Source organism: Eublepharis macularius, chromosome 5 (assembly GCF_028583425.1).
Source record: "Eublepharis macularius isolate TG4126 chromosome 5, MPM_Emac_v1.0, whole genome shotgun sequence".
Classification (NCBI taxonomy): Eukaryota; Metazoa; Chordata; class Lepidosauria; order Squamata; family Eublepharidae; genus Eublepharis; species Eublepharis macularius.
The window spans coordinates 134359565-134381838 of record NC_072794.1 but is presented as its reverse complement, the minus strand read 5'-3'; positions in this window follow the sequence as shown (position 1 = coordinate 134381838).

Below are 22274 nucleotides of genomic sequence, written 5' to 3'. Positions count from 1 at the left end.
GTGCTTGCAGAGAGGAATTTCCCAGCGGCTGGATCCAAACATACAATCTTCAGTCCATGATAGGTCACTAATGCCTAACAGAAAGATGTTGCTAGTATTGCAACTGACCACAACCACAGCCTAATTTAGGGAACAATCTCATTAAAACTTTCCTAGGCATAAGCCCTATTGAATAACATGGCACTTAATTCTGAGTAGATCTGCTTAGGATTGCTTTCTTAGATAAGGTTTTATAGTACTGAAAGAATTATGGTGTTTCTTCAGACATAGTGGCTGAATTGACTGTCCATACTACAGGCCCTAAACATGAACCAATGACACTCTTTAAGTTACTTTAAGTTAAGTTACATACTGTTTTATTGAGGCACAAGCTGAACCTTATTAATGCAACTTCGTCACATTATGGATAGGATTATAGTGGAGGGGTTGGTATCTGGATAATAGTGCCTTCCCTTCCTTGGAATTTCTCGTGCAGCTCCTTCACCATCTGTTTTCTGGTACATCTGTACATTGTCCAGTAATTTACTCTAAATGCTAAGAAGAAGCAGACTGCATATACAGAGAATATCTTCTCCCCACCCCATCACTCTGACAGTACAGCCTCACTTCTTGTATGAACCCAGAGGTGATATTATCATGTCCAGGCAATGGTCTAGGATCCTGCTGAAACTCTATGGTAAAACTGGACATGATGACATCATTTCTGGGTTCACACTGGAAATGACATCATGCCATCAGAGCTATGGCAATTTGCATTTCCCCATTCCTGGAGCCTCCCACCAATTGCCAGTGCTAGGATGGTAACCCTAAGCACCCACACACACACACACGCACACGCACACACACATATTTTGATGGTGGGGCTTTCCCCCAGTTTTTTACTTTTCATTACCTGCATAGCATGTAATTCTAACAGGAATCTAAATCTGTTACCTGACAATCACAGCTAGGCTATTAGTCCCTCTGTTAGGTAAACACACCAAGTATAAGAAGAATAAAGTATGGGAGTGAGTGAGGCAAAAGAGCTGCTCTATCTGTTCTCATTATTTCTTTGGAAAGCTTTTCCATTCCCATTATTCTTCCTTTTCTTGCTTTAATTTGATTGGTGAGATGCCACAAAAGTTTAAAATTCTCATTTAAAAAACTGCTGTATGGCAACAACAGACTCCTTAGATTGTTATCTGCACTTTATCTGTCTGTCCAGCGAATTTTTTCCCATGCTTTCTCCAGTTCTTGTTCCCCATTAAATGTTTACAACAAGCCTTTGAGGTAGGTGAGGCTGAGAGAGAGAAATAAGTCCAAGATCACCCAGTGAGTCAAATGAGGGCTTTGAACTGGGCTCTTTCAGACCATACTACACACACTATACTGGAGCAGGGCTAATTGCTGAAACATGACTTTGAAAAGCAAAAAATGCAATTGAAAATTTCAGCCTATGTGGACTTCAGTCTGACTATGGGCCAAGCTACACATGACGAATGACACTTGAACGGCAAGTGTATTTCTCCCTGTTCACTTGCCCTCCACTCAATCCACTTGCCGTTCAAGTGTCATTCGTCATGTGTAGCTTGGCCCTATGTCAAAACTCATTCAGATGGGTTAAACAAGGAAGGGGCATACAAAATAGCCCCCAGATTTCCTTAATTTAAATTTTGTCTCAACATATTTCTCAGGTAAAAGAAAGAGAAGGAGAATGGATGAAGTAATAAGAGATATTGGGAGCAAGCCTAAGCAAGTTTACTTAGAAATAGACTTGGGCACGAACAGAAAAAAAACCCGAACATGGTGTTCGTTGTTCGTTGCCATCCACAAACAATGAACAATGAACATTGATGAACATGACCTGTTCACGAACAGGCCATCCTCCAGCCATCAAGATCCCTACCACAGCACTCCCGGAAACCCTACCTGAGCAGGCAGTAATAAATAATAGCTTGGCCCAGAGCCTGGCAGCAGCCCTGGAACTTGAAGAGGTAAATCCCTATCCCACCACACACACAGAAAATTCAAGCTCCAATGCACTCTTCCCTGTCTCTCTCAAAATGCCAACAGCAACTGACTCTCCCTCACTGTCTACAAAACCAGAATTGGGAGCCCCCCTCCCCCCTGCTCTTTGCTTCCTTGTAACAAATTGGGAGCTCCACACTTGAAAGGAAGACCTGCCTATCAAGCTAAATTGGGCTTAGATTGGGGTTTCCAGGGCAACAGCAGGAGTTCAGACAGAGTTCAGGCAGTCCCTGCCTCCGGTTGCCAAGGGAATTGATTGCAGGTGCCAGATTGTCTGGCTTGACAAACAGCAACGAATGAGGCTTGCAACGACCACCTGTTCATGTAGAATGGGGCCTCACAAACAGTTTGTTCGCAAATAGCTGATTGGGCTGATCGTGGCTTTTTTTAGTTTGTATTGCTGTTCGTGCCCATCTCTACTTAGAAATACAGCCCATATTATTCAATGGGGTTTACTCCCAGGAATGTATCCTTAGATGTTTCTGATACTGTGGCTTAGTGGTTTAGGTTTAATATTCGAAAGTTTGTGTCCATGAGGTCATGGATTTAAAACTACCCAGTCCATCTGGTAGTGTGGGAGAAGGGACCTTTAAAGGATGTTTAAAGAAAAAGTCAAAGTTCCATGGTATACCTTACACATAGAAGGTTCCAGCTTTAATTCCCAGCATTTCTACTGAAAGGTGTCTTATGAAGCATGGCTGGGAATGAGCCTTTCAAGTGAGACAATGAGGGCTGTTCTTACTTAGAGCATACTACAGAATTAGTGATGGGTCAACTGCAACAACAACAATTTGGCTGCTTAGTTAAGAGTTAAGAACATTTTTGGAGAGTTCTGAATTGGCTTGTAGTGTTGTGACACATGCATGTTCTTTCAGTGACACTTCAGAACTGAGGCATTTGGTTTATTTATTTGGTTTATCCCAAGTTGGTTGACTTTTTGTTTAGGAGAAAAATGTCCATGTGCATCCACTTCCTGATAAGATTGCTGGACAGCAGACAGAGTAGGCCATTGTTCTATAAATAACTATGCCATTAAAGAAAAAACAACCACTATCAAATCAATTTCAGGAAGGAAGGAAAGAAAGAATGAAGTCCAGCAGCATCTTACAGACCAACAAGATTTCTGGGGTATAAAATTTTCAGAGTCAAAGGTCCCTAATGAATGAAGGGAGCTTTGACTCTCGGACGCTTATAACCCGCAAATCTTGTTGGTCTTTGAAGTGCTGCTGGACTCAGTCTTGCCCTTCTACTGCAGACCAACATGGCTACCCACTTGCAATTATCTTCAAAAAGGAAGGGCAACTTCACATCAGATTAAGCAGGGGATTTAGGTAATCAAGCAAGTTCTGAGCATGCACCTACAGCAGCTACCAGCTTCAGCTGCCTGTTCTAATTAATGCATTTGGTTTATTTTCCCCAGTTGGTGGAGGAGGAGGCAGTGGGAACAAGTGAGCTAGCAGGCTGGGAATACCAGGAAGAAGCTTTGAACCAGTGTTTGACTGGTTGATGTGCTTGATTGTCAGTTCAGTAGTGAAACTGAGGGCCAAGCTACACATGACGAATGACACTTGAACGGCAAGTGGATTGAGTGGAGGGCAAGTGAACAGGGAGAAATACACTTGCCATTCAAGTGTCATTCGTCATGTGTAGCTTGGCCCTGAGCTTGTAATGCAACTGAGGAATATGTGGGGAATTGTCTTCTAAATCTGGCTTCAACTCTTTCATGCTTCTGAAGTATGGCAGCCACTCTCTGGATTAGTCTACCTCCCTAAATCGGAATCCTAAAATCTTGTACTCTTGTCATATAGTTGTTGAACTCCATGGGGTAACTGAGAACTGTCCCAATTGGATCAGTTCTGTGTCTTTTCCCCAATATTAAAAGAAAAACAACAAAAAGGTTCTCTCTTCCTTTGATTTTTTTCTTCTAACTTGTGAGGAAGATAATTTGATTCAATCCCTCCTTGATTCTTGTGACAGTGTGAATTGCAAAAGTTGTTCTATAATATCCAGCTTCTCTCCTGCCTCCAGTCACAAGACAAAGCTAGCTGAGACAACTGAATCCTGAATAACAAAAGACATTTTATAATGATTTAATGGCAGGAGGTTGATAGAGAATGGTGATTTTTTCCCCAGAAAATTTATGAGGTGTGGCAAGGCTACAGTTTAAATGTATATAAAACAATATTGTGTATATGAGACATTCAAGAAAGCAAAAAAAAATACTATGAAATGAAGCGAAAGTTACTATAATTTAATAAGTTAATATCTTAAAAACTAGAGAACAAAAACTAACCTAACTCCTAACCATCTGTATTCATTGGGACTGCAGAGTTTACAGTGCCATCTTACAGTCCTTTGACTTCAATAATCTTAGCAAGGTATAACTCTGTTTAGGATTTCAGTGTTAATCCGAGCAGCAACCTTGCTTGTGAAGGTTGGAGTTCTGTTTGGCGGTAGACTTAATGCTCATATTTTGATTTTAATCAAAGGAAATTATCTGTATTAACAATGTAATGCTTTAATTATTTTCCACCTTCACATCTACAAGATTACTATGAGGATATAACTGTCATCTCCCCAACCCACCGACCAGCCCAGTGACTCTGACTTGGAGGGCTCAGCAGAAGAGCCTGAAGAGCCAAGGCCAGGGAACCAGGAAGACCAGAGGGATCAGGAAGGGCCTGAAACTGCAGTGGCACCTGCAGACCATGTTCCAGCAGGGCCAGAGGCCTCCTTCCCAGAGCCTGCTAGGGAAACCTTGCCACTATCTTCTGATATAGCCAGTAGGTCTCTACTAGGCTGGACATGAACCTGGACCCCCAGCCCCTCACCCACTTCACAAGAGCAGTGACGGTGGAAGGCCCAGGCAGAGGTAGTGCACAGGAAGCAAAGAATCAGGCTGTCTGCATGCAATCCTATCATGAATCTAGAACAGTGCTCTGAGAGTAATTCTTCCTCACAGAATCCTGGTCAAAGCACAGTGCCACAGCCTCAAGAGCTCCCGCCAGCAAATGCAGCTGAGCCAGATTAACTCCCAATCTATTTAGACTAAGGCTTGAGAATAGAGGTGGGCATGGACTGGAAAACCCCCACAGACCATCGGCCCATGGTCCATCATATTTCACGGACCATGGACCATGAACTTTTCATGGACCAGCCCCGTTCACGGATCGGTTCGTCAGTCCATCATCCATCACTTGCAGGGGCCCTAGGACTGCTCCCTTCACACTCAGAGATGCCAAACTCACAGCAAGGCTTCAGCAGGCTCTTCTCCAGTCACCCTCCAAGTTTGGCTAAGATTGCATTTCAGAGGTCCAAGTTACAGACCCCAAAGCGGTTGCCCCCAGGAAAATTCCAGTATATACTAGGAGTCGCAAATGCCAATTGACTTGCATTGGCTTGCAGCACCAAAAAGTTGCAATGAAGCAAAATCAAACAAAAAAGAGTGAGGGAAGAGCCTCCTCACTAACCACACAGACCCCTTCCCAGTCATTGCCTAGGGAATTCATTCTTTCTCCTTGCTCACATAGAGAAGAATGGGAGTTCTCTGGTTGGCATTCACAACTGCCTATCAAGTTTTTAAGGGCTAGGATTGGTGTGTTCCATGGGCTGCAGAACGTCCCTCTTCTCCATTGCCTAGGGAATTAATTCTTGTTCCTTGCTCACATAGGAAAGAATGGGAGCTCTCTGGTTGGCAGCCAGAGCTGCCTATCAGGTTTTTAAGGGCTAGAATTGGTGTGTTCCCAGGGCTGCAGAACGTCCCTCCCCTCCATTGCCTAGGGAATTAATTCTTGCTCCTTGCACGCATAGAGAAGAATGAGAGCTCTCTGGTTGGCAGCCAGAGCTGCCTATCAAGGTTTTGAAGGCTAGGATTGGTCTGTTCCAAGGGCTACAGAAGATCTGCAAATGTCTATTCCATTGCCTAGGGAATTCATAGATCAGCACCAGGATGTCTGGACTCACTGACCATGGACCAATGAACCAGCCCAAATGGACCAAAGTTCATGAAAAATGTGAGTCCCACAAACCGTGTGTTCGCGAACAATGAACCAGGCTGGACCATGTCAAATTTAGGTCTGTTTTGTGGACCGTGCCTACCTTTACTTGAGAAGGATCAACCAGTTTTAAGGTTGCCAGGAGCCCAATCCAGGGAGGGGGGGCATGGGGGCACATGGGAGGGAACTTACTTTACAGGGACCTTCCCTTCCTTATCGTGATGAGAATGACATCATTCCTGGTGTGACAAGGGAGAGCTCCAGAGAGTGCTCCTGAGCCCCATTCCCTGCACTTCCCCTTGCCATCAGCCAGGTGAGTGGTGGCGGGGGGCAGAGGCTGGGAGAGGGGGATCCCCTTCTCCCACCAGGGGACTGGTAATCCTAGCTGGTTCACTAGATGGGGGAGCATAGATTGGAGCTTGTATATAGTGGGGTCAGGTCTAGAATTTCAGTCTATAATTGAAGTCTGCATGTTCACCGTTCCAAATGTTTCCAAAGCTGATAGACAGCAAGGGGGAAGGGTCTCCCTTTGCGAGGATCTGATTGGCAGATAGATGAGACAATGCCATTGCTCAAGTTGCAATGGGAAAAAAGATGCACTCATGCACCATGCACTCATTCTCTCTTCCTGCCAGCAGAGTTAATTAATAATGTAAAGGCTCTCTTCCCTTGGGATCTGAGTGGTGAATGCCATCAAGGAAAACAAGATGCTGCCACTGCTGCAAATTAAGGACCAAACTGGAATGACATCCACAAAATTTTTTGGGGGAGCATGTTGTTATACTTTGGTTTCCTGGATTTAGTTCACCATTCCAGAAGCTATTTTAACTAAACAAAACAGTGATTTCTGAGTGTATTTCTAGTTCGTTTGTTTAGTTTTGCACACCCCTAGTTGAAAAATCATTGAACTGATCATCAAAAGTCATCTCCCTATTCATAACCAATGGATAGGATGTGAGGCAAACTATTGGGTGTTCGGACATCCCTGATGATGCCTGCTGACATATCTTTGCATTATCTAAAAAAAAGATAAATTTTTTACTTCCAATCAATTGTTTTACTTACTTGAAAATTTATGCAAATATATAGTGTCCTTCTAGCAGCAGGGTTACACCCTTCTAAGTATATTGAAGTCAATTGGCTTAAAAGGGTGCAATTTTGCTTAAGATACCACTGCTACTTGACTAATTACTCTGCTAATACAAGATTGATCAATGACCAGCATTTCTTTGGCTGGGTGATGCAATGGACACCTGTCATTTTTGAAGACTGAGCTGAGCCTCTCTAGAGAGGTCCACAATTGTCAAGGATACACAGCCATCCTTCTTTACCTTTTGGTATGAATCTTGATGGGCCAGAAGAGAGCATGCCAGCAGCCTCCTATTATACTAGCCAGATCAAAAGTTAAGGGCTGTGCACTTACTGCTTTGTTTGAATAGCAATTTTGAATTTTTCCACAAGCATGCCATGAACCCATGTACTCCCAGAGGATAAAAAGCCTCAAGTTCAACCCCTGCCATAGGGCAGGACTGTGCATCAATCAGCCTGCCAAAGGTCAGTCCATTTAGGCACACCACAGAAAGGTGTCTGCAAAGCAAATAGCTGCAGATCACAGAAGCAAACACCAAGCAAATAAAAGCACATCCTTTGGGGAAGAAAAATAAAGGCCTTAGGTGCAATGGGCAATTAGGGGATGGCAGCAAGAGAATTCCTTTCCATTCCAAATGTGGTGCTCAGTCAAAAATTCATCATGAGTATGAACCACTCAGTGGGCCACTATGTGGGATGTCAGTGGAGTCCAAGTCTGTGCCAACCAGCCTCCTGATGGGCTGATCTGCTTTCCAGATTCTTTTTCTCTATATATAATCTGAATCTGATCTGGAACTCCATACATATATATTGCAAATTGTATATACAGTTATATTGAGATTCCTTTTTGCTGGTGGGTGTAGATTAAAAAGAGATAAGTAAGGTAGCAGAGTTTGATAATAGCACATTGGAAATAAGTAGAAAGACTTCTGTGGTTTTAGCTCTGTAAAATACTTTACTACATAACAGGGGGAAAGGGTACATTTGGTAAGAAAATAAGAAATAGCTAAATAACTACATCTTGATGGCTAGACTAGGAGCTTAGAGAGAGAAACTTAGAGACTGAGACTGAGCAAAGACTGAGGCTGACTGACTGAAACAAAGAGCAATAAAACCTTAGTATATGTTGCTAGCTAATTGCCCCCCCCCCCAATAAACTGGCTCATCCCATAGACAATCCTGAATTCCTTCATTAAGACTAAAGACTCCCTTTTCTATGGCGGGAACATTTACCGAGGCCCAAGTGGTTCTATGCTAACTAGCTATCTGACTAAACAAACAGAATAATAATTTAACTCTTTCATGACTGAATGTAGGACACTTGCAAACATCCCAACACTTTTGTGTGCATTTTTCCAGCTCACAGGAATGTATCTGGATACAACAGTATATACAATCAGGTCCAGATTTATTTTGTGCAGTGCTGTATCAATGCACACAAATGTACATCAGTAATACAGAGGAAATGCAAACAAACTGAAGGAACTGAAAGCTGCAGCAAACTGTGCATGGTCAGATTCTAGAAATAATTTTAGAAATTCTCCGAGTTAAGACAGAATTAAGGAGGAGTCAAAGGCAGAACAGAGCACACTACTGAAGCAATGGAGGAACAGAACTGGGGAAATCCACTCATTCATAAAACACTTTCTAGTAGTGGTAAGGGGGCATTTCTCATTGACTGATTCTATGATAACCTGGCGATGGATGAATGGAGGACCCAAGTAGAAAACGAGGGCTTATGAAGAACAATGCAAGTGTTTCTGTATCCTGTTTGGCCTTTGATGATTCTGTTGCTCTTTCTAAATGATCCCACACTTCCTTCATAGTTTCTACATTTCCCACATTATCAGAGAAGTGTTTCAAAAAACTGGGTGGAAGCATCTCTCATGGTGTTATCAGAAATCCTGAATGACAGTGCAATTTCTGTGGGCTTAGACTGGAGTAATTCTGCATTCGATTTCACAGGCTCAGATCTCTAGAAGCTTGAAGGAGGAATTATCCAGCATTCGAGGCCCCAAATGCCAAAAATAGCTATGAGAGAATATACAGCAGAAGCCTTTCCAAGCAAGGTTATCCTTTTGCTAGGGACGATAGAGATCCAACCTGGGGCCTTCTATACACAACATATGTACTCTAGCACCAGCCTATGGTCCTCTTCAAGAAAGGAAAGTGGATTGTATCTATGAGTATTGTAGCATCCCATCAGTAAACTACTGAGCATTTGATTTATCCAGCATCCATAGGCGTCAGGTAGCAAAAAGTAAAGAGTTATATATCACTCTCCTCTTCCTTGGCCACGTTGATGGGAATAGTGATAAATACCCACTGAGTGAAAGCCAGAAATACCAAGCATCTTTAATGTATATATATACATGCACACAGTAATATATTGATCTTGTCTTGAAGATTTCATAAACACTCCTTCAAAGGAATAACACTGGGTTGCCTATGGATTCCTGATGACTCTTTAGAATTACGACTCAATTTATACTTTCTGTAATAATCAGCACAATAGGGCAGTAAAGCTGTCTTTGCTGAGTATACTGAATTTATATTTTATCTCTTGAATATAATCAATACAATAAGAAACCAATATACACAGAGAGAGAGTCATTGCATAAGACAAAAGAGTTTATGAGGCAGCATTGCCCACTGAATATGTTCAATGGCTTGCACAGGCCCTTTGCAAGGCTCTCTCTGGCTTTGGAGGAGGTTTATGAACACATCAGCTATTCTTACTGCCATTATATGATACATATACATTCCATTATAGCTCAGATATCAGCCCCCATGCTTCATAGTAATCAAAAAACATTTTCCTTACCAGTCTTTTTTTATACGCAACAGCAACAAAAAAAGATTTAAGGGTTTTTTTCCCGCCCTCCTACCCTAGGAAGGAAAAGAGATGGAAACGTATCACGGTATATCATTTTGCTTATTTACTTTCCTGAATGCTCCACTACTAGCTGCAAAGGTAATTCTACATTTGGCAATAATTCTCAGCTTTCCTCAAAGGAAGTGATCATCCATGCTTCAAAAATGATGCCTCTTTGACCAGATTGCCTACAGGATTCATGACCAGAGATCCTTAGATAAGCGAAGAGCGCAGAGGGGGAGTCTTTTTTTGCAGTTGCAAGGACTGGGCAGGGGGGAGTCCTTGCACTTCTGCCACAATTGCCAGCTTGAACTGGGATCTTCCTAGTAAATTCACAGTGTTGTGTTTTTTGTGGAGACTCATCTCAGGCCAGAAAGCAGTAAAAGGCAGTATTGCCTTCACAGCTGTCACCTCCATTGCTTCCTCCTAACCTTCCTTGACTATAAATACCTGAGGATCAGGTCTGGGCAACTACTTAATGCCAGGTGACTCTGCCTGTCTTTTCCTCCTCTAGTTTTATCTGCATGTCTGCAGAGTTGAATCGACTGTTTAATTTACCAGGAAATTTCCTGGCTGGCTGCTGGCTTGGAGGGCTGATGGCAGCTACTAAAGGGCCAGTTCATGTTTGCCAAGGCTGCTGGAGCTTCATGTGTCCCTGGTTGGCAGTAGCAGAGGAGGATGCAGTGAGTGAGCCTATACCCATTGCCATTTGTTGGACTTTTTGCAAGTGTCCTACGCTCAGTCATGAAAGAGTTAAATTGTTATTCTGTTTGTTTAGTCAGATAGCTAGTTAGCATAGGACCACTTAGGCTTCGAGAGAAGTTCCCGCCAGAGAAAGTGGGTGTCTTTAGTCTTAATGAGAGAATCCAGGATTCTCTATTGGATGAGCCAGTTTATTGGGGGGCAATTAGCTAGCAACATATACTAAGATTTTATTGCTCTTTGTTCAGTCTGCTACTACAGTCCACTACTACCACTTCACTAGACCATGAAGTCTAAGTTTTTCTCTCTCTAGGACCTAATTGAGACTATCAAGATGTAGTCAGAAACTGTTTGTTGTTTTTCCTACCAAATGTACCCTTTTTACTCCATTATGTAGAATTTTTATAGAGCTAGAATCACAGAAGTCTGTCTACTTATTTCCGTTGCGCTATTATCAAACTCTGCAACTCTGCAAACTTATATCTAATTGCTGTTCAACCACCAACACCATTACTACCAGCCAGACCAAGAAGTAGGGCAAGAGCAGTTTGCCTACCTCCAAGTGTGGCCTGGAGACCCCCTGGAATTACAGCTTATCTCCAGATCACAGATATCATTCCCCCTGGAGAAAATGGTTATTTTGGAAGGTGGACTCTATGAGGCCAGAACCCTTCTGAGGTTCCTTCTCAAACCCTGCCCTCCCCAGGCACCATCCCCAAATCTCCAGGGATCTCCCAACCATGGCAACGCTAGTAGGAGGTGTTCACTGCATTTGCTCCTGGATGCTGTCTTTGTAATAACAAGGAGGCACAGATGCTGCCTTCTCTTCCATCCCACAGGCCTTTAAGCCTGGGGATGGCCAGAGACCTTTGGGCATGAGATAAAGGGCAAGAGACAAATAAGTCATGGCCCTTGGATCTTTGCCCATGGTTCACCACCTGTGGAACTGAGTGAGCAAGCCCAGTGAATTCAGAATCACCCCAAGATGTCATCAGTCATGATTTATTGTAGCCTTTATTGTACTTGTTGTCACAGTGTATTGTACTCTGTATTTCCTGTTTGTTCAGTTATTTAAATTATATATTTGCAATTTAGGTTTCACATTGAGTAAGAAAAAATCACAGCAAGAAAAGTCTTGAAAAAGTATGTCCTTGTGAGGACAGCAGCCCAGTGGCAGCCCAGAGGCCCAGTCCAAGTGGCAGCTCCTTACTTCTTCGTGAGGAGAAGAAAGAGATGGTGTTGGTGGCTAGCAAGGAGGTGGTGGCAGTCATTGTGCTTCACATGGACTGCTTTCTTTGTGAGGAATAAAGTTAAGCAGCCAAGAGGAGGGGGCAGAGGCTGCCACTGCCTCCTCACTTCAGCAGAACCAACCTCAGCACCTCTTTACCATAGCCACTATGGTTTGGCATAATAAAAGTGATGCGTCACATGACAAATTTTGATCACAGGAAGTGGCATTGTGTGACATGGGCTCCAAGGCAGTTTTGGCCTTCTAAGCTGAACTTTCCTATCCTTTTGGCTTGCTATCACTACTTGAATTCTCATTCAATCTCTCTTTAGACTAGCTTCTTAGTTCAGGCACTGAGACATGCACATAACTCTTCATCTGGATCAATTGTCCTGTAGAGATGCCCCAGAGCTCCATCCAACCTAGTACCAGTCCTCTCAGGCTAGGGTTGCTAGCACCCAGGGCATCCCAAGTCCTGTGGTTCCCCCTGCCCTCATGTGCATGCTTTGCGCGCACGTGCTCCCAGGAGTGCATGATGATGTCACTCCTGTGACATCATTACATAGGGCGCCCTCCCCGGGAGTGTGCCACCTGCGCTGCTACTGGAGGGCCAGGAGCACACAGCAAGCTGACCACCCTGTCAGCACTGCAGGCGCACGGCACAGGGGGGCAGCTTCCCAGCCCTCCCATGCCGCTGCCCACGCTGCCGCCAAGGGCCAAGAGCACGCGTTCCCAGCCAGCCACCGCTTGGTGCCTTCTGTTCAGCAGCACCGGGGGCAGGCAACCCCCTGCCCCCCCCCCCCGTAGATGTGGCCCTGCTCTCAGGAATCAGCTCCTTGTGTTGGTTTATAGCAAGCTGACTGGAATTCTAGAGCTGAAATGACTCTCACCCACAGCATTTTTTGTAGTTGTGTGCCTTTGTGTTTGTTTGTTGTTCTTGTTGAATTGGGGTAAGCTGCCATGGGTCTTTTTTGGGAAAAGACAAAATATTTCAAGCCAGCAATGAAGAAAATAAATAAGTAACATTCAGTTCTGGTTGTGGTCAATGGGCTATTTCTGCAGATAAGATCAAATGCCCAGCTGCACAGATGGGGAGGTTTTAATTCATCCTCATGGGTGTTGCTCCTATCAAGGCAGTCCTGATGCAAATGCACATGTTGCTTTTAAAAAGATTGCATCTGTGTGTCAGCATCCTGAAAGGAGTAATTGCTTCTAAACTCCAAATAGTAAAAAAAAAGATCTTTAATTCCACCCAAATGTTTATTGCTACTAAATCTCTACCTTCTTTTTTCAGCAAAACACCAATTTCTCCTTTTAGATTTGTTGCCTTTCCTCCTCTGCTAAATTGTGTGTGATCCCACCCACCCTTCCCAGTTAATATAATAATTTAGATGAGTGGTGGTTAGCATAATTTAAGACACTAGAAATGCTTGCTGCTTAAAGCTGTGTTGCAGGAGAATTTTATTTTGGAGACCAATGTGGCGTGTAAAGCACTGTGATATCTAAAATTGCATAAAGTGAATCTTGTCAATTCGTCCAAAGAGATAATTCTTAGGCTTTGCAAAATATTATTCTACTGCACAGCTGAGACTACAGTTCCAATATCAATGCGATCCAGCGCGGGCCACAGGTTAAGAAGCACGAATTAGAGTGGTAAGTTATAACCGGTGGATGTTATCATCCATTTTGTTATTCCAATGAGGCATTTAGTTCCACTGAGAATCAATATAGGTATAGTGAATCCATTTCAATGTTTTATACATGTAGGAAACTTAGTTCTTCACAGACAGCCATGGGTAGCAGAGGAGGCAATTTTCTAAAGGTGCACAAAAGGTGATGCTACAGAGGGCCCACGCTCAGACATAAGGTGCATACTTTTATATGCTGCTGGAATTTCTAGTTAAGGAATTTCAAGTAGCATGGTTAGGAAAGTCCTATATCTGGAAGCTTCAACAGCCACTGCCTTTCAAGGTATCGTGCTTTGCTGCCTGCCTTCACAGAAGAGCTCCTGGCCCAGTCTCCTCTGTGCCACAGAATCCTCCTGAAGCTGGCCAGAGAGGAAGTACCCCTTGCCTGGAGAGATTCAATGAAAACTGCTGGGATCAGCTGACTAAGGGCCTAACAAGAGCTGGTCTTGGGGATTTAAAGCAGCTGCCTCTGGGCAGACTCCTTCAACCTGAGTAGTTTCTTGTGTAAGAAGAAACTACATCGGTTTGGTGATGCTGATTTATGACTTGCCTCTTCTGACCTCAACAGTGTTTTTGCCCAGTTTTGGACACAAACACCTGCCCTTTTGTGGGCCTGACCCTGATGTTGTTTCTGCTGTGCTATATCCTATTTAGTTTGTGTTCCCGTGGTCACCTGTGCCCTCCCCCTTGATTTCAGATTCTGCTATCCTGCTCAATCTACCATCCTGCCCTCTCTCCATAGGCGATTATGGACCAATAATTAGATTGGTAATAGGTTGTATTCTAGACTTCAAAACTGCATGTTTCCATAATTTCAAGTTCCCTCATACCAACAAGCAGGAAACACCTGATTTGAAGGCTGAACTAGAGCCTACTGCTTTGAGTCTAATACTCTGATAATAACAATAATAACAACAGTGTGCTTATATACAGTCCTTCTGGACAGATTAGTGCCATACTCAGAACACTTAATAAAGTCAATGCTATCATTATCCCCACAATACAGCTGGGGCTGAGGGCCAAGCTACACATGACGAATGACACTTGAACGGCAAGTGGATTGAGTGAAGGGCAAGTGAACAGGGAGAAATACACTTGCCATTCAAGTGTCATTCGTCATGTGTAGCTTGGCCCTGAGAGGAGTAGCTTACCCAAGGCCACCTGCAGAGTTCATGGCAGTAACAGGAGATGAACTTGCTGATTTGCCACCCAGCCACTTAACCTCTATGCTACAGCAGCTCTCTCTGTTTTCCTTTGCTCTAGCCAGTTGGGCCTTCATTGAGGTTTCTTAAGGAAGTGTATGGTAATGCTAGTAAATATTTGAGAGCTGAGAAGGCTCTCAAAGGGAAGCCCTTTGCAAGACTCTATCTCTTCTGCAAACCCAATAAACCTTGCTACATCCAAGATGTTTAATCAAAATAAAGATTTGTAAAGATCTGACCCCCTGCTTTTTTTGCAAGTTAAAACTGCTAAACTGGGTCTAATAATGGCAGGAATACAGGAGTCCTGGAGCCTCTTGTTTCTACTGCATCTTTTTCAGTTGGAAAAAGCAATCTGGGAACAGCAACTGCAGGGGGAAAGCAGAAGGTCTGGGAAATATTATGCGTTTCCACCTGCTGCTTTTCCACTGTAAATTGCTTGCCTAGACCATCCTGGCACTTTGCAGCAGAGAAACAACCACCAGGGTTCCCAAGTCCTTGCTGTTCACTATATATATAATACTTTTGCACTATATAGTCCATATTTGACTAAGGACCAAACCAGAAAAAGGAGGGAGGGCATTTTCATAAACCATTTAGCATCATCAAAGAGTGATTCCCTTATGTTTTTGGCAATTGCTGTGAAAAGGCTTGCATTTCTTTCAGGAATCATACTGAAAGAAATGAAGTCAACTGTGATATGATATTGTCATGAGTGGCTATGTAGTATGATATCATTCTGTTCCTGATAGTCGGGTTTACCTGGATCCCTATTGCTAAGATAGATCACTCTCAGTGGACTTCATTTCTCTTAGTATTATTGTCTCATAGCCAGATCTACCTATTTAGTACATGTTTATTCCACCCTTCCTCCAAACAGCACTGAAGAACTTACATATTTCTCCCATCCTCATTGTCCTCAAAACAACCCTGTAAGGGAAGTCAAACTGAGAGAATGTAGCTGGCTCAAGGTCACTCACGGGGCAATCCTAAAAACATCATCCTGCGATTAAGCCCAACTGAATAGACCTAAGATTCTGAGTAGAACAATCTGTTTAGGATTGTTGTCCCAGTACATTTCAAGGTAATATGGGGATTTAAACCCAGACCTCCCAAATTCTAGTCTTACACTCCAAACATGACACCATACTGCTTTCTGATTGGCTGTATTGCCTCATGAAGTCATCCTATGTATTACATAATCCCTGATTAGCAGAGATTATCCATGTGATTTTTTCCAGGAAGAAAGGCACATAATTAGAAGAAGAAAAAGGCCCAGCAGAGCAGAGCAGTTAAACAAAGGAAAGAAATAGGATCTCCCCCGCCCTCCCCTAATGTTAAAAAGTGACAAGGGAATTTGTGCAGTGGACCTCTATCATATTTGCTATCCACAGGTGTCATGTTTATTGTATATAAAACCTCAACACTTAGGTTAATAATAATAATATTATAATAATAACATTTGATTTATATACTGCCATTCAGAACAACTTAACACCCACTCAGAGTGGTTTACAATGTTATTATTATTCCCACAACAATCACTCTGTGAGGTGAGTGTGGGTGAGAGAGCTCTAGAGAGCTGTGACTGACCCAAGGTTATCCAGCTGGCTTCCAAGATGGATACTTGCTCACGAGGAGTTCATGGTGCTTCCCTTTGATCTGCAGCTGGGGGTTATTTGTGATGCAGGCTTTATTGCCCACCCCGCCTTCTCTCTCTCAGGTACCGCTGGCTATTTAACTGGGGCTCCGTGCAGGAGGGAGGAGTACCTACTTACAAGGAGTCTCTTTTTAAGGGATAGATGGATACTTGCTCACAAGGAGCTCGTGGTGCTTCTCTTTGATTTGCAGCTGGGTGCCATTTGGTGATGCAGGCCTTATTGCCCACCCCACCTTTTCTCTCATAGGTACCGCTGGCTATTTAACTGGGGCTCCATGCAGGCTGAAGGGTGAGAGCACAGGGGCTCTTGGCCTGTGGCTCTTAGTCCGGGGCGCACAACCCAAGAACAGCCATCAACTCCACAAGGTAGTAGACGCAAGAGAATAGGAAGAATATCACTATATCATGAACTGTTCCTGGGATGGTTGCAACTTCATTTCAACACTATTTTCTTAACTATACCAAGAATGTAGCCCTGGTCTGTTGCCTGAATTGAGATCATCAGTATGTCTGATACTCTAGTACATGGTTTTAGAGTCCCATGCTAAGCTTCTTACCACTTACTTCCTTGGTGAAAATGTCTGGCACATTTGCTATTCCAGTGCAGTTGGCAGCTGGTAAATATGGGAGTGGGACTTACCAAAGGCACCCAGCATCAAGCAGTAATGCTCGTTGCTTATCCAACCTCTCTAGCATTTCCCCTACTGATAATGTGGCCACTTCCAGCACCACCACCACTACACTAATATTATGCAATACCAGCTATGTTAGGAACAAGGTTGCATGCATTGCTGGGATGTTGCAGGATGAAAAAATTGATGTGGCTTGCCTAACAGTGACTTGGCTGCAGGAAAATAACAAGGTGTGTCTTTCCCAACTAACTCCTCCTGGCTATGCAGTCCTACACCAACCTCATTGTGGCAGCCGAGGTGGAGGAGTTGCTATAATTCTTCGTGAGTCCTTCAACTTCCGCAGATCTCCAGTACAAGCTATACCTGGTATTGACTGCATGTTCCTGTCTCTGAGAATTAAAGATAGACTGGGTATCCTGCTTATTTACAGACCACCCAGCTCCCCCATAAGCACCCTTTCTGAGTTGGCAGAGCTACTAACAGACATGGTGTTGGAAACACCTAGACTTATTGTTCTGGGAGACTTCAACATCCATGCTGAGTGGGCAAAGTCAGGTCCTGCTCTGGAATTTATAGCTTCCCTAGCAACATTGGGCTTCTCTCAAATAGTGTCAGGCCCTACACATGAAAGAGGCCACACACTAGACTTAATATTTTGCACTGAGTCCTTAAGAGAAAACCTTGTTTCAACATTGGAGGTTCAGCCTCAACCATGGTCAGACCATCATCTGCTGAAGACAAAAGTGAATATGGCCCCAACAGCCCAGAAAATAGGGGGCCCAATTAAAATGATTCACCCACAAAGGCTCATAGACCCTTCCAGATTCCAAAATGCCTTGGGGGTTTTTAAAATTCCAGACACATACTCCACAGAAGTTGTGGTAGGAGCATGGAATGCAAAGCTCCGTGAAGCTATTGACACAATTGCTCCTTGTCGACCCCTCTGGTCCTTGGAATGGAAGCCGGCACCATGGTTTACCATGGAGCTGGCTGACCTGGGCCCTTTTCACACTGCTTACCTGCTGTCAGAACGTCGTGAAATATCGTGCAAAAAACGCAGAAGATAGTGTCTTCTCGCAAGAGTTTTGCGCGATGTCGCGCAAAACTCTCGCGAGAAGACGCTATCTTCCACGTTTTTTGTGCGATATTTCGTGACATTCTGGCAGCAGGTAAGCAGTGTGAAAAGAGCCCTGAAGAGGGCTGGCAGATGTCTAGAAAGACACTGGCGTAAAACACGCACAGAAACTGATAGAACTTGCTACAGAACACGCTGGAGGATCTATGAAGCGTAAATGAAAGCAGCAAAAAAAGTTACTTCTTGGCAACCATTGCGTCGGCTAGTTCATGACCGTCCCAATTGTTTTGGTTTTTTTTAATTTTTTTTTTGACCGTCCCAATTGTTCAGGGTATCCAGATACCTTCTAACCCCTAAATCTGAACCTTTACAGACCCAAGAACAGACAATTAGCTGTGAGACCTTTGCTAAGTTTTTTGCTGATAAAATAGCATGAATATGCTCTGATCTAGATGCTAGCTGCAATACAAACGAGATAGAAGAAATGCTTAATACACCATCTGACCTATATTTGGACTGCTTTGAACCAATTACAATGACAGACCTTAACAGGATTCTGGCATCTATGAAAGCCACTACTTGTGTGATTGATCCTTGCCCATCTTGGCTGTTAAAATCAAGTAAATATCACATAAGTGAATCACTGAGATCTATTGTAAATCAGTCACTAACTCAGGGCACTTTGCCCCGGCCACTCAAAAAGGCAGTTATCCATCTGCTAATTAAAAAGTCATCTCTAGACAAGGCTGATGTGGCCAATTATCATCTAGTCTCTAATCTGCCCTTTCTGGGCAAAGTGATTGAAAGAGTAGTAGCTGACCAACTCCAGATCTTCTTGGGAAACTCAAGTGCTCTAGACCCTTTCCAGTCTGGATTAAGACCAGGGCATGGGACAGAGACGGCACTAGTAGCATTAGTGGATTATCTCCTTCTAAATATAGACAAAGGCCACACCTCCTCATTGCTCCTCCTAGATCTATCTGCAGCCTTTGACACAGTAGACCATGCCATCCTGTTGAGGCATTTAGAAACAGAAGTGGGCATAAAAGGATGTGCCTTGGACTGGTTTAAATTGTTTCTCATGGAATGGACTCAAAGGGTTGCCGTGGGAAATCAGCTATCTCTAGAATGGGAATTGTCTTGTGGGGTCCCGTAGGGTGCAATCTTATCTCCCATGTTATTCAACCTCTACGTAAAACCTTTAGGAGAACTCATTTGCAGCTATGGAGTTGCATGTCATTGTCCGAGCCCCGGCCCCGCAGCCTCAGACGCGGACGGGCCCGGCACCCCCCCCGAGACCTGCGACCCGCGCAGCCCTCACCTTGTCCCAGCGGCGGGAGGCCTTCCCCAGGCGGAGGCTTCAGCGTCGCTTGCCCGCCCGCCAACGGATGCCCCGCCACGGCGGGAGCTCGCCACCACCGCCGCTCGGCCGGCGCAGGCCCCGAACGGCCCGGAGACCAGGCGGGCCGTGGGGCGGCGGTCTCGGCGGCAGCCCACACCGTGACCCCGACAGCAAGGCCGTGCTCCAGGAGGCCCCCAGGAGAGGGCCGCAGCCAGGCCACACCAGGCTGCACGACGCAAGGGCATGCCAGCGTGCCCAGCGGCGGTGAGGGGGAAGAGGGGGCGGGGCCAGCAGGGGGCAGCCGGCCACCTGGCCAAGCGCTGGCTCACCAGCCTCAACTGGGAGAGGCTGATCCGGCTACCCGTCAGGAGGGAGGAGGGCAACAGAGAACTGGAGGGGAGGAAGCCTAGGACATGAGGCCAACCAGCTGGGAGTAGGTGGGGCCAGCAGGTGTGGCCAGGACTGGCCCAGGTGGTGGGGATGATGATGGGGGCTGGAGCCTGGGAGAGGGGGTGGGGCTGAGGATCACAGGGAGGCTATTTAGAGGGGCCCTAGCTGCTGGCCGGGGAGGAGGAAAAAAGCCAATCTGCCCTAGAGTGAAGGAGCAGCTGGCAGGGTGGAGCCACGTGCTGACCGGTCCGTCGGTTCAGACAGGGGCCGCCTAGTCTGAGGCCACCCAAGCAGGACCAAGCACGCCAGTCTGGCCCCGCCTAGCCGGCCCCGGCCCTCAGGACGGACCCGCCGAGGTTGCCATGCCCGGACCCGCCGCCGCCGCCGCCAGGGGGCACTGCTGAGCCTGACAGTCATCAATATGCAGATGATACCCAACTCTATATCTCGCTATCCGGGTCCCCACAGGATGCAGTAGAAACCTTAGATCACTGCCTGACAGCCGTAGTAAAATGGCTGAAAAATAACAAATTAAAATTGAACCCAGACAAGACTGAAGTGATGCTTGTTGGGAAGTCAGAGATCTTGAAAAACATTGTACTCCCCATTTTCGATGAAGTTCGTTTGACCCTTGCAGACTCAGTGAAGAGCCTAGGGGTTATACTGGATCCAGAACTACTACTAGAAAAACAAGTTAAGGCAGCTGCAAAAAAACGCTTACTGCTACAATCTCACTCTAGCCTGGAAAATGGCTTCTTATCTCGACATGGCCGACCTGGCCACCTGGATCCATGCTATGGTAACATCAAAACTTGACTATTGTAATGCATTATACATTGGTCTCCCATCTAAGTTAACTAGGAGGCTCCAATTGGTGCAAAATGCTGCGGCTTGACTATTATCAGGAGCGAGCAGGAACTTGAACATCTCTCCCATCCTACAGTCACTCCATTGGCTACCTATCAGTTACCATGCTCAGTTCAAGGTAATGGTTATTACATACAAAGCCCTTCATGGCCTTGGTCCAACATACCTATGGGGCCTCCTCTCTCCCTATGTCCCTCCACAACAGCTTCGCTCATCTGAACAGGGTCTCTTGCAGGTGCCGGCCTGTACATGGGCAAAATCAACATCCGCTCGTACACAGGCTTTCTCTGTGGTGGCCCCTACCCTATAGAACGGCCTGTCTGATGAGGTCAGGAGAGCCCCCACCCTCCTGGCTTTCCGCAAACAATGCAAAACTGAATTATTCAAAAAGGCCTTTTTCTCAGCTAAGAGGGTCATATTGTAGGAAAGGTATCCAAGATGTTTTGCTAATGAGTTAGAAACCATAGATTTCACCATTATGTTGCCTTACATATTATCTGTTGCTTTAAATATGTACTCCTATATCCTACCTGTGCTTTATGTTGTTCAATGTAAGTCCTAGAATTGATTATGTTCTGTTTCAGCAGTTCCTCAACCACATACTGGATCCTTGCTAATACTATATCTTTGTAAACTTATATTCTTGTACCCTATGACATATATGGAAATGTTCTTGACACTGTATGGAAATGCCTGTCCTTGTCCTTGCCACTAATTGTACTAATCTCATACTATGTAATCTGCCTTGAGTCTCAGTGAGAAAGGCAGAATATAAATAAATAAATAAATAAATAAATAAATAAATAAATAAATAAATAAATAAATAAAGTGGAGGAACTGGGAATCAAACCTGGTTCTCCAGATTAGAGTCCCGCCGCTCGTAACTACTACACTAAACTGGCTTCAGGATAATTAGCCTGGACCACAGCAGAACAGATGGTGCTCCAACATCATCACCAGGATTACATAATTCTTTTATCCTCTTTATCCTCACAAAAATCCTATTAGGTGAGTTAGGCTGTGTGTGTGGGATTGGTCACCCAGCATAGCATAGCAGAGCGGGGATTTGAACCTATTTTTCCCTGATCATAGTCTGACAAACCAGTATATCATGCTCACTCTCAGACTGAGTCAATTCCAAGTGTGCAAAACAGTGCCCGTAGGACACTGCTACAGCATAGCATATCTTCTCAATGAGGCACAAAATACACTGTGCCCCTTTCTCCCAATTGATGAGCCAACATCAAAAGAAGAATATGTGGATAAGTTCTTACGCTGCCACATGCATTAGTAACTGCAGGATCTATAATAGAGTTTAAACAAAATTGCACTATGTTTTGGAGTCAGCACAAAATCATGTAATAAGCCTTGTGAATCAGATACGGTCAGTATGACCATTTTTCACTTTAGTTAACTTTAGATCAAAATGTGTTTAACAAACTATCAGTTTCTATCCCTTTGGGCTTCTGTACTGTGTCCTATAACTGTGATCTACCAGTGTTTCTTGTATTAATATTAGAACTTC